Consider the following 12,213-nt stretch of genomic DNA (forward strand, 5'->3'; position numbering starts at 1 on the left):
AATGCTCACCTTTCACTACAAGTGCATCTGATTCATGGACTCTCAATTGCTTCTAGAATCCATCCAGCAAGGAAGTGTAAAAGAGGAGGTTGTTAGCTTTATTTCTCTGCACTGTAGGGAGAAATACCCAAAGAAGCCTCACATTCACCATGGAGATTATTGTATTCACCTAGTGGACAGTAGACAGACTGGAAGGAAAAGATTGGAGAGACACAGAGAAAGTAACATAGACAGGATTTAGTGATTTATATAGGCTTTGGATTAAACAGAGCTAAGCCAACTTATCAGCTTGTGCTGGAAAGATTCATTTAGTGAACACCACATCCAGTGACTGACTGGAGGTGAGGGCTGTGAGGTGCTCTCCCCTACCCTCCCAGCAAAAAAAAATTATTGGAGGCTACAGCTGGACCAGATGTTTGCCACAGCATAACAAGTATCTCCATTTTTCTAGCTCAGATGCCATTTTCCTAATCTCTCACTGCTTGACTGCTAAGCCAATGGCACTCTGAGACAGGGAAACCGAAGGACTCCATAAAAATCTGCTTTTTGCTCCTTTTCCTGCTTCAAGTCTGGCTAGGACCTGCACCCCCAACCCACTTTACACATGCCTCATAATGCAAATAGTGTACGTCATCTTCATAAGGGATAGGGTGTTAATGATTTCTTTAGAATAGATAACCTCTTTAGAGCATGAGTCTTCCCCTGCTGGTTAGTATTTAATCATAGTGTTTTATAATGTTTTTGTAATTGATAATGGGATTTTTTTTCAAAAATTCTTTGTTTCTCTGTTATTAGTATATAAAAACTATGTTTCTGTATATTCTGTATCCTCTGGCTTTACTGAATTTATTAATTGGTTCCAATAGTTTTTGAAGCAGTTTGAATTTTGTTTATAAACTACCATGTCATCTGCTTAATGACAATTTTACTTTTTTTTTTTTTTTTGCCAATTTTGATGACTAACTTCTTTTTCTCATATAACTGGGGCATTTAGGATTTCCAGTACTATGCCAAATTAAAGTGGTGATAATGAATTTTTTGTCTTGTTCTTTGAGGGAAAAGCTCTCATTTTTTCACCATTAAATATGATTTAGCTTTCTGTTCATCACATATGGTCTTTATTATGTTGAGGTAGATGTCACCTCTAAACCTACTTCATGGGAGTTTTTATCATGAATGCATGTAGTATTGTGTCAAGTGCTTTTTCTGCATCAATTCAGGTGGGGTTTTTTTATATTTTATTTTATTATGTTAGTCACCATACAGTATATCATTAGTTTTTGATGCAGTGTTCCATGATTCATTGCTTTTGTATAACACCCAGTGTTCCATGCAGTACATGCCCTCCTCAATACCCATCACTGGGCTAACCCCACCCCCCTCCCTTCTAAAACCCTCAGTTTGTTTCTCGGAGTCCATAGTCTTTCATGGTTCATCTCCCCCTCCGATCTGCCCCCCCTCCTTCATTTTTCCCTTCCTTCTCCTAATGTCCTCCATGCTATTCCTTATGTTCCACAAATAAGTGAAACCGTATGATAATTGACTTTCTCTGCTTGACTTATTTCACTTAGCATAATCTCCTCCAGTCCCATCCATGTTGATATAAAAGTTGGGTATTCATCCTTTCTGATGGCTGAGTAGTATTCCATTGTATATATGGACCACATCTTCTTTATCCATTCATCTGTTGAAGGGCATCTCAGCTCTTTCCACAGTTTGGCTATTGTGGACATTGCTGCTATGAACATTGGGATGCATATGGCCCTTTTTTTTCACTACATCTATGTCTTTGGGGTAAATACCTAGTAGTGCAATTGCTGGGTCATAGGGTAGGTCTATTTTTAATTTTTTGAGGAACCTCCACACTGTTTTCCAAAATGGCTGTACCAACTTGCATTCCCACCAAGAGTGTTTTGGGGAGGCTTTTGATCACTGCTTCAATCTCATTACTGGTTATTGGCCTATTCAGGTTGTCAGTTTCTTCCTGTTTCAGTCTTGGTAGTTTATACATTTCCAGGAAGGCATCCATTTCTTCCACGTTGCTTAATTTATTGGCATATAGTTGTTGATAATAATTTCTAATAATTGTTTCTATTTCCTTGGTGTTAGTTGTGATCTCTCCCCTTTCATTTATAATTTTATTAATTTGGGTCCTTTCTCTTTTCTTTTGGATAAGTCTGGCCAGTGTTTTATCGATCTTATTAATTCTTTCAAAGAACCAGCTTCTAGTTTTGTTGATCTGATCTACTATATTTCTGGTTTCTAATTCATTGATCTCTACTCTAAATTATTTCTCTTCTAATGTGTGGCTTAGGCATCATTTGTTGCTTTTTTCCAGTTCTTTAAGGTGTAACATTAGTTGGTGAATTTGGGATTTTTCTTTTTCTTTTCTTTTTTTTTTTTTTTTGAGTGAGGCTTGGATGGCTATGTATTTTCCCCCTCAGGACCAACTTTGTTGTATCCCATAGGTTTTGGACCCATGTGTTTTCATTCTCATTGGTTTCCATGAATTGTTTAAGTTCTTCTTTGATTTCCTGGTTGACCCAAACATTCTTAAGCAGAGTGGTCTTTAGCTTCCAAGTGTTTGAATTTCTGCCAATTTTTTTCTTGTGATTGAGTTCCAGTTTCAAAGCATTATGGTCTGAGAATATGGAGGGAATAATCTCAATCTTTTGGTATCAGTTGAGACCTGATTTGTGACCCAGTATGTGGTCTGTTTTGGAGAAAGTTCTGTGCGCGCTCGAGAAGAAAGAGTATTCTGTTGTTTTAGGGTGGAACGTTCTGTATATATCTATGAGGTCCATCTGGTCCAGTGTGTCATTCAAAGCTCTTGTTTCTTTGTTGATTTTTCTGCTTAGATGATCTGTCTGTTGCTGAGTGGAGTATTGAGGTCTCCTACAATTAATGTATTGTTATCAATATGACTCTTTATTTTGGTTAACAGTTGGCTTATGTAGTTGGCTGCTCTCATGTTGGGGACATACATATTTACAATTGTTAGATCTTCTTGTTGGATAGACCCTTTAAGAATGATATAGTGTCCTTCTGTGTCTCTAACTACAGTGTTTAGCTTAAAATCTAATTTGTCTGATATAAGAGTTGTTACCCCAGCTTTCTTTTGAGGTCCATTGTCATGGAAGATGGATCTCCATCCCTTCACTTTCAGTCTGGATGTAACTTTATGTTCAAAATGAGTCTCTTGTAGACAGCATATGGATGGGTCCTGTCTTTTTATCCAATCTGCAACCCCGTGCCGTTTTATTGGAGCATTTAGGCCATTCATGTTGAGAGTGATTATTGAAAGATGTGAATTTATTGTCATCATCTTGCCTGTGAAGTCCTTGTTTCTATAGATTGTCTCTGTAAATTTCTTTTCTATATCACTCTTGGGGTCTTTCTCCTTTTATAGAACCCCCCCCCCTTAATATTTCTTGCAGGGCTGGTTTAGTGGTCAAATATTATTTCAGTTTCTGCCAGTCTTGGAAGCTCTGCATCTCTACATCCATTCTAAATGACAGCCTTGCCAGAAAAAGTATTCTTGGATGCATGTTCTTCTCATTTAGTACTGAGTCTGTCTTGCCAGCCCTTTCTGGCTTGCCAGGTCTCTGTGGATAGATCTGATGTTATTCTGATGTTCCTCCCTCTGTACATAAGGAATCTCTTCCCCCCAACTGCCCTTAAGATGGTTTCCTTGGTTCTAAGATTTGCGAGTTTTACTATTACATGTCAGGGCATTGGTCTGTTTTCCTTGGTCTTGGGAGGGGTCCTCTCTGCCTCTAGGACACGAATGTTTGTTTCATTCCCCATATTAGGGAAGTTCTCAGCTACAATTTGCGCAAATATATCTTCTAGTCCTCTCTCTCCACCCCCTCAGGGATCCCAATAATTATGACATTGGAACGTTTCATAGCGTCACTTATTTATCTAATTCTGTTTTCATGGATTTTAAGGTGTTTCTCCCAGGCCTCCTCTTTTTCCTTCTTTTCTATCAATTTGTCTTCTAGATCACTAATTCGTTCTTCTGCCTCATTTACTCTAGCAGTTAGATTATCCAGATTAGATTGGATCTCATTGATAGCATTTTTATGCCAGTTCAGCTCTCATTTCTGCCCTTAGAGAGTCTATGTTGCCATTAATCGATATCTCCATTCTAGCTATGATCTTCATAACTGTTACCTGAAGTCTGTTTCTGACATCTTGCTTGTATCTGTATCCATTTGTAAATCTGGCAGACGTCACAGTCTCTGAGTCTTTCCTATTTTGGGGGTTCATCCTCATCATTCTGTTGAGGGGTGGTTGAGGGAATGTACAGAGTCCAAATTATTGACCATTGCAAGATGCACCTGTTTTATAGGGACCTTAGGGTTGCCGGCCTCTTGTTTTCCCAGCCTGTCTTCTGGGGGAGGGGCCTGCCACCCTATTACTCAGGCAACCCTGTTCAGGCAGAGTTGCCCTGACCCATGTGTGTGTTGGGGGGGCTCAGTGAAAACCGGTTTTGGGGGGCTTTTGTTCTCTGGAGGCTCTCCCTGGCAGCTTTCCAAGTTTCTTCTGAGAGTCAGAGCAGGAGAGACCGTTTCCAACCTCTGCCTCAGAGCAGAGAGATTGCAGTCTGTTCTTCAGTGAGCTCTCCAGGCCAAACTATCTCCATTTCTGTCTGTGCTGCTATAAACTGCAGTCCTGGGTTGTGCACCCCTCAGCAGCACTCCCAGTCCTCACCTCTAGGTCGGGGCACGTCTCTGCCCTTTGTGCTTCTAAAACCGCCAGCTGCCCCCACTACACACATGCGGCCCCACCGCTCAGGTTTCTCTGGGGGGCTGCCCTGAAGTCCTTTCCCTGCCGCTACCAGTCTGCGAGTCTGTGCCCCGTCCCCAGCGCAGAAGGCTACTGCCCACCAGCGGTGCAGGATCCTGAAGGCTCCCTCCCCCTTCCGTTTATCCTCTGATATCTGCCCGGGTAATCACGGCTCCCCACTTCGTACCTTGAAACCAACCACCTGCAATATTCTGTTTGTAGAGATCCAGATATATCTTCTTACATCTCAGGCTGATTTTGTGGGTGCTCAGAGTGGTCTGGTAGATATCCAGCTCAATTCAGGGGACCGGTTGGAATAGGGTCCCCTACTTCTCTGCCATCTTTTCCCCCTGAAGCCAGTTCTATGTCTCAATTCAGGTGGTTTTTATCCTTTGTTTTGTCAATGTGATATATATGTATCACAGATTGATTTGCAAATAGTGAACCACGCTTGCAACCCTGTAATAAGTCCTCCTTGATTGTGGTAAGTGAATTTTAAGTTTTTTTAATTGTTTTTGCCAATGTGTGGTTCATAATTTTTGCATGTGTTCATCTGATTTATTAATATTGAACCATTCTTGTGTTCCTGGAATAGATCCTCATTGATCATGGTAAATACTTTTTAAATATATCTTTGGATTCTGTTTGGTAAGGTTTTGTTAAGAATTTTTGCATCTCTGGGCACCTAGGTGGTTCAGTTGGTTAAGCGTCCAACTCTTGGTTTTCAGCTAAGGTCATGATCTCAGAGTTGTGAGATGGAGCCTTGTATCACACTCCATGCCCAGTGCAGAGTCTGCTTCTCCCTCTCCCTCTGCTCCTCCTATCTCTCAAGTAAATAAAATCTTTTTTTTTTTTTTTTAAGAATTTTTACTTCTATGTTCATCAGAGATATTGGCCTGTAGTTCTCTATTTTTGTAGTGTCTCTGTCTGGTTTTGGTATCAGGGTAATGTTGGCCTCATATAATAGGAAATTTTCCTTGTTATCCTAATTTTTGGAATAGTTTTAGAAACATAGATATTAACTCTTTTTTACATGTTTGGTAGAATTCACCTGTGAAGCCATCTGGTTCTGGACTTTTTGTTTGTTGGAAGATTTAGTTGTTGTTGTTTTGATTACTGATTACTAGTAATGAGTCTATTCAAATTTTGCATTTTTTAAATTCAGTTTTGGAAGATTATATATTCTAAGCATTTCTCTCTACTTGGTGATCCAATTTGTTGGCATATAATTTTTCATAATATTCTCTTATAATCCATTTTATGTGGTGGTATTTCTTCATTTATGATTTTATTCATTTGAGGCTTTTTTGATGAATCTAAAATTTTATCTTTTCAGAGAACTAGCTCCTTGTTTCATTGGTCTATTCTTGTGCTTCTATAGCCTCTATTTCATTTATCTCTGCTCCCATCTTTGTTATTTTTTCCTTTGGCTAGCTTTGGGCTTTGTTTATTCTTTTTCTAGCTCTTTTAGGTCTAAGGTTATGTTGTTTGAGGATTTTTTTTGGTTCCTTGAGGTCGGCCTGTATTGCTATTACTACCTCTTAGATCTGCTTTTGCTGTTTCAAGTATTTTGCACCATTGTGTTTTCATTTTCATTTGTCTCCATATTTTTTTTGCTTTCCTCTTTGACTTCTTGTTTGATCTGTTCATTGTTTAGTAGCATGTTGTTTTACCTCCATGTATTTGTGTTCTTTCCAGATTTTTTCTTATGATTTCCAGTTTCCTATGGTGTGGCCTGAAAAGATGCATGATATGAACTCAGTCTTCTTAAATTTATGGAGACGTGTTTTGTGGCCCAACATGTGATCTGTCCTAGAGAACATTCAATGTGCACTTGGAAAGAATGTGTATTTTGATTTGGGTGGAATGTTCCATATCTGTTAGGTTTGTCCAGTCTAACATGTTCTTCAAAGCCACTCTTTTCTTGATTTTCTTTCTGGATGATCTTTCCATTGCTGCAAGTTGGGTGTTAAAGTGCCCTACCATCACTGTATTACTGTCAATTTCTTTCTTTACGTCTGTTAATATTTGCTTTATGTTTTGGGTGCATGAATATTTACAATTGATATATGTTTATCATTATGCAGTGCCCTTCTTTGTTGTTATAGTCTTTGTTTTAAAGTATTTTTTCCAATATAAATATTGCTACCCCAGTTTGTTTTTTGTTGTTGCTTTCATTTGTATGGTAGATGTTTTTCTAGCCCTTCACATTCAGTCTGCATGTATCTTTAGATCTAAATTGAGTCTCTTGTGGGCAGTGTATAGAGGGGTCTTGTTTTTTGTTTGTTTTATCCATTCAGTCACCCTGTGTCTTTTGATTGGAGCATATAGTCCATTTACATTTAAAGTAATTATTGCTAGGTATGTATTTATTACAATTTTGTTAATTGTTTTCTGATTGTTTTGTAGTTCTTCTGGGTTCATTTATTTTCTTGTGGTTTGATTGCTTTCTTTAGTGTTATGCTTGGATCTATTAGAGGTTTTTGATTTGTGGTTACCATTAAGTTCATGTATAGTGTCTTATGTGTATAGCAGTCTTATGTTCAATAACTATTAAGTGGATGGTTAAAGTTTGAACACATTCTAAAAGCACTAAATTTTTACTCCCCTCTCCATGTTTTATGTATATACCATGTTTTACATCTTTTTTGTATCCCTTGACTGATTTTTATTTTTTTAAACCTGTGATGGGCTTTTTTTTTTAAATTTATTTGACAGCGAGCATGCACACACAAGTAGAGGGAGTGGCAGGCAAAGGTAGAGGGAGAAGCAGGCTCCCTGCTGAGCAAGGAGCTCGAGGCGGGGCTCAATCCCAGGACCCTTAGATCATGACCTGAGCCGAAGGCAGATGCTTAACCTACCGAGCCACCCAGGCACCCCTGATTTTTATAGATACAATTGGTTTTACTACTTTTGTGTTTTAATCTCCATATTGGCTTTATGACTGATTAATCTACTACCTTTATTAATGTCTGCTTTTACCTGTGAAATATTTTCCTTTCATAATTGTCTTACTCTAGTTATGTTCTTCCCTTTCTATAGAATTTTCTTTAGTATTTCTTGTAAGGCTGATTCAGTGGTGATGAACACTTTTAACTTCTCTTTGTCTGGGAAACTCTTTCTCTCTCCTTCTATCCTGAATGATAGCCTTGCTGGATAGAGTATTCATCCTCATGGCTACAGGTTTTTTCCTTTCAGCACTTTGAATATATCTTGCCACACCCTTTTGGCCTGCAAAGTATCTGCTGAAAAATCAGGTGTTAGCCTTATAGGGTTTCCCTTGTATGTAACTTTTTTCTTTTCTCTTGCTTTTAAAATTCCCTATCACTACTTTTTGCCATTTTAATTGTTATGTGTCTTGGTGTGGACCTTCTTCGGTTAATCTCTTAGAGCCCCTCTGTGCTTCTGCGGCCTAGATGTGTGTTTTCTTCCCTAGAGTGGGAAATTTTTAGTTGTTATTCCTTCAAATAAGTTTTCTGCCCTCTCTTCTCTTCTTCTTCTAAGATTCTTAAATTGCAAATGTTGTGATGCTTAGTGATGTCACTGAGTCCCTTAACCTATTCTCATTTTTTATTTTCTTTGCTGCTCATCTTGGTTGCTTTCTATTTTCCAGATCACTGATCCTTTCTTCTGCATCCTGACCTATTGACTTCCTCTAATGTATTTTTTAGTTATTGAATTCATTTTTTTAAAATGTTTTCTCTTTGTTGAAGTTTTCACTGAGGTTTTCCACTCTTTTTTCAAGTTCAGTGAGTATCTTTATGTCCGTTACTTTGAGTAACGAGAGGAGAGAGAACTAACAGATGTAACAAACAGTTCATAAATGTATATTTAAATATGTCAGTCATTTTATATACTACTGGCTTAAATGCTCAAGCTGAATGGCAAAGATTTTCATACTTGGTTAAGAATTGAACTATATGTTGTTTTAACATAACAATGATAAAAGTTTGACAGTGAAGGTTTAAGAAATATATATGCTACAAACACTAAAAGAAATCTGATGTAGCTACCTAATCTGAGAAAAATAGATTCCTAGACATTAAAAAAAAAAATAGTTCCAGTAACATGTTCAATCTGCGAGGAAGATAAAACATATCTACATGTGTATACACCAAATCCTATGTCCTCGAAAGACATGAAGCAAAATTTGACAGAACCATGAGGAGGAGTATGTAGATGTCCACCCCCCTAAGGTAGGTTTTCTCCTAATGCTTGTGCAAGTACAGTAAGTAGATACAACACCAGATTTTTAAAACATGACCTGGATTCCAGGCTTCAGTGGCTTCACAACTGAGATTTATCACCTGTTTTTAAAGTAGAAATAATTCCAATATTATACAAATTTATCCAGCTAGAACTGAAAGAACCTCCCAACTTGTCTTATGAGTCTAAAACTATCTTAATTCCAAAACCTGACAGAGATAGCTTAAGAAAGAAAAATTAGAGGTCATTTTTATTCAAAAATCCTAAACATTAGTAAATCAAATCCATCTATCTTTAAAATGAAATAAAGGTCCAGACCAACTTGGATTTATCTTTAATCCGTGGTTGATTCAATTTTAAAATCTCTCATAAATTTGGCATATTAAGACTAAAAGAGATATTCTAGATGCAGAAAAAGGTTATTAAAATTCACTTTTGCATTAAAAATGCTCTTAGCAAATTTGAAAGTTAACGGTAAAAAAAAAAAAAGCTTTCCTCTTGAAATTAGCAAAGAGAAAAATATTATCATTTGTATTTAATATTGCATTGAAGACCATAGTCAAGAAAAAGAAAAGTTAGAAGGACAGGAAAGGAAGAAATAAAACTCACTCTTATACATTTGACTGTGTAAGTAACAAATAATAAATATAACTGACATAAACTTACGGTTGTTGAATAAAACATTCAAAACAAAATGCTGGAATGAAATTTTTAAAAATATCCCTTACAATAGCATAAAAATTCCAAATATCCAGAAATTAACCTGGCAAAGAATATATAAGCACTCCATGGAGAACTTGGCACAATTGAGAGATTAAAGAATACCTCAGTCAATAAAAGACTATAAGATTATAAGATTCAATATTATAAAGAATATTATAAAGAATCAATTTCCCCCAAATTGATTAAGTTCTATGCAATTCCAACAGGATGTTTTTCTGGAATGTCACTGACTGCAAGTCTGTATTTTTGAACAAGCTAAAGTGACAGGAATAACCAAGACACTCCTAAGGGAAAACAGGACAAGATTGCTTTGCTGTTTGGCAAAACTAATTATAATGCTACAGTGTTTAGAACAGTACAGTTCTGGAATTCTGCAAGAATAAGACAGTTGAAATAGACACAGACACAAAGGCATTTGCTTTATGACAGAAAAACTGGGGTAAGGATGGAGTTTTCAGTGTTATTAGAACTACATGGATAATAAAAAATATAGGTGGAAAGCAAAATAATAAAGCCTTGAGAATACAGAATAAACTCATGATTTTAGGGTAGGAAAATACTCTTTAAGACACAAAATGGCTAATCTTAAAAAGGGAGTAAATGGTACCATATTAAAGTTAGTAAGTCTATCAAAATACACCGTAAAGAGAATTAAAAGGTAAGCTACACAGCGTGAAGACGTGACACATCTAACTGACAAAAGGCTCAGAGCAGGCTTTATAAAGAGCTACTACAAACCGGTCAGAAAACCCCAACAGAAAAATGGGCAAAAGACCTGAAAAGGAATCCACAGAAGATAAGCTGATGTTCCGTCTAACCAATGAAAAGGTATACGATCCCAACTAGCGAAAAAGGAAATGCAAATTGAAACCACGATACAGTACTGCACGCCCACAAAGTGAGAGACACTATAAACAATACTGAGGGTGTAGAGTAACAGGAATTTTCACACTGCTGGCACACAGATAGTGTTAATCATTTTGGAAACTCGATGGGCATCACCCAGTACAGCTGCTGGCGAGGTTTTGGAGGCAGTGTCTGGCAGGCAGCTTGTGAGATCCTTGTCTCCAGGTATTCACATTCTCGGGTCATCCCCTCACCCTGAATGAGGGCTGGACCTGGTGACTGGCTTCCAACAAATAGAATATGGCCAAGCGATGGGATATTGCTTTCCAAGATTAAGTTACAAGAGACTAACTTCCATATTTCTGGTTCACTCTCCCGCACTTCTCACTCGTTCATCCTGATGAAGCCAGCCACTGTGCAGGAAGCTGCCCCAGGAGAGGTCCGTGTGTAAGAAACGGGGGACGGCACACAAGGAAATGAATCCTGCCAACAGCCCTGTGAGTAAGCGTGGAAGCACGTTCTTTCCCAGGCCAATCTCCCCATGACCGCAACCTGGGGAGGGACCCTAGACCAGAGGACTTGGCTAGGCTGTGGCCAGATTCCAGCCCCATGGCAACTGTGAGATGTTCGGTGAGGCCGCCAAGTTTCGTGGTAGCTGGTTACGCTGGGACAGCTAATCCAAAGAGAAGTCCTGCTCGAATCTGCGTTAACCCACCACCATCGCTCCCTTCCATGTGCGAAAACGAAGCTCTCGGGCTGTCTTTCCCTGCATGAGGCCCAGTTACCGGGACGAGGAACTCACGTAAGCTCGAAGGCACACGTGCCCAGCTCCCAGTCCTTAGTCCTCTTCTCCATCTAGGCTCCCTTTGGTGATCTCAGCCAGTCATGGCCCTCCCCATCTCTACCCGCGGAATTCTGTCCTTCTACTTGCTGTCCCAAAGGGCTTGTTTTCCTTTTTGAACATAGTAGATCCAGTCCATAAAGAAATCCTGACAGCTCTACTTTCAGAATATACCCCAAAGCTGGCCACTTTGACTATCCACACTGAAATCCTTCTGGTCCAATTCCTCCTCTCTTGCTTGGATTACTGAAATAGTTTAATCTACATTTGCCATCTTCTAGTCTTTTCTCCCCCAAATGCCAGGGTGATCTATTTAAACCTAAGTCAAATCATGAGCTCCGCCTCTCAGAACGGTGCCCGGCTCCCCTTGCCGAGTAACAAACTCCACACCGTGGCCCACGAGCGCCCTTACTTCTCTACTTCTGTCCTCCTTGTCCCGTCTGCTTGCAGCCGCACCGGCCTTTCTGCTCTTCCTCCAGCACGCCAGGCCTGCTCTGTCCTGAGCTTTTGCAGGGACGGTTGGGAGGAGGTTCTTCAAATCACCCACTAAGTCTGGGGGGTGGGGCTTAAAATCTGCATTTCTAGTAAGTTCCCACGAGATGCTGAAGCTGCTGGTGTTCTGAAGAACTCCAGGGGCAAGAGTCTATGAAGTAACTTTAGGACTAACTCTCCATCTCCCAAGTCTGCAAGGGTCAAGTCCTTAATGAGATCTAGCCAGGTGACTTAAAAGTGTGATCTCTCCTGGTCTCGATTTTTCTCTTGCTTTGAGCCCCTCGCCCTTACTTTGAGCACCTTTTGTCCCCTCC

The sequence above is a fragment of the Mirounga leonina genome, unplaced genomic scaffold (genome assembly GCF_011800145.1).
Source record: "Mirounga leonina isolate KUSES-001 unplaced genomic scaffold, KU_Mleo_1.0 Mir_127, whole genome shotgun sequence".
NCBI classification, from domain to species: Eukaryota; Metazoa; Chordata; class Mammalia; order Carnivora; family Phocidae; genus Mirounga; species Mirounga leonina.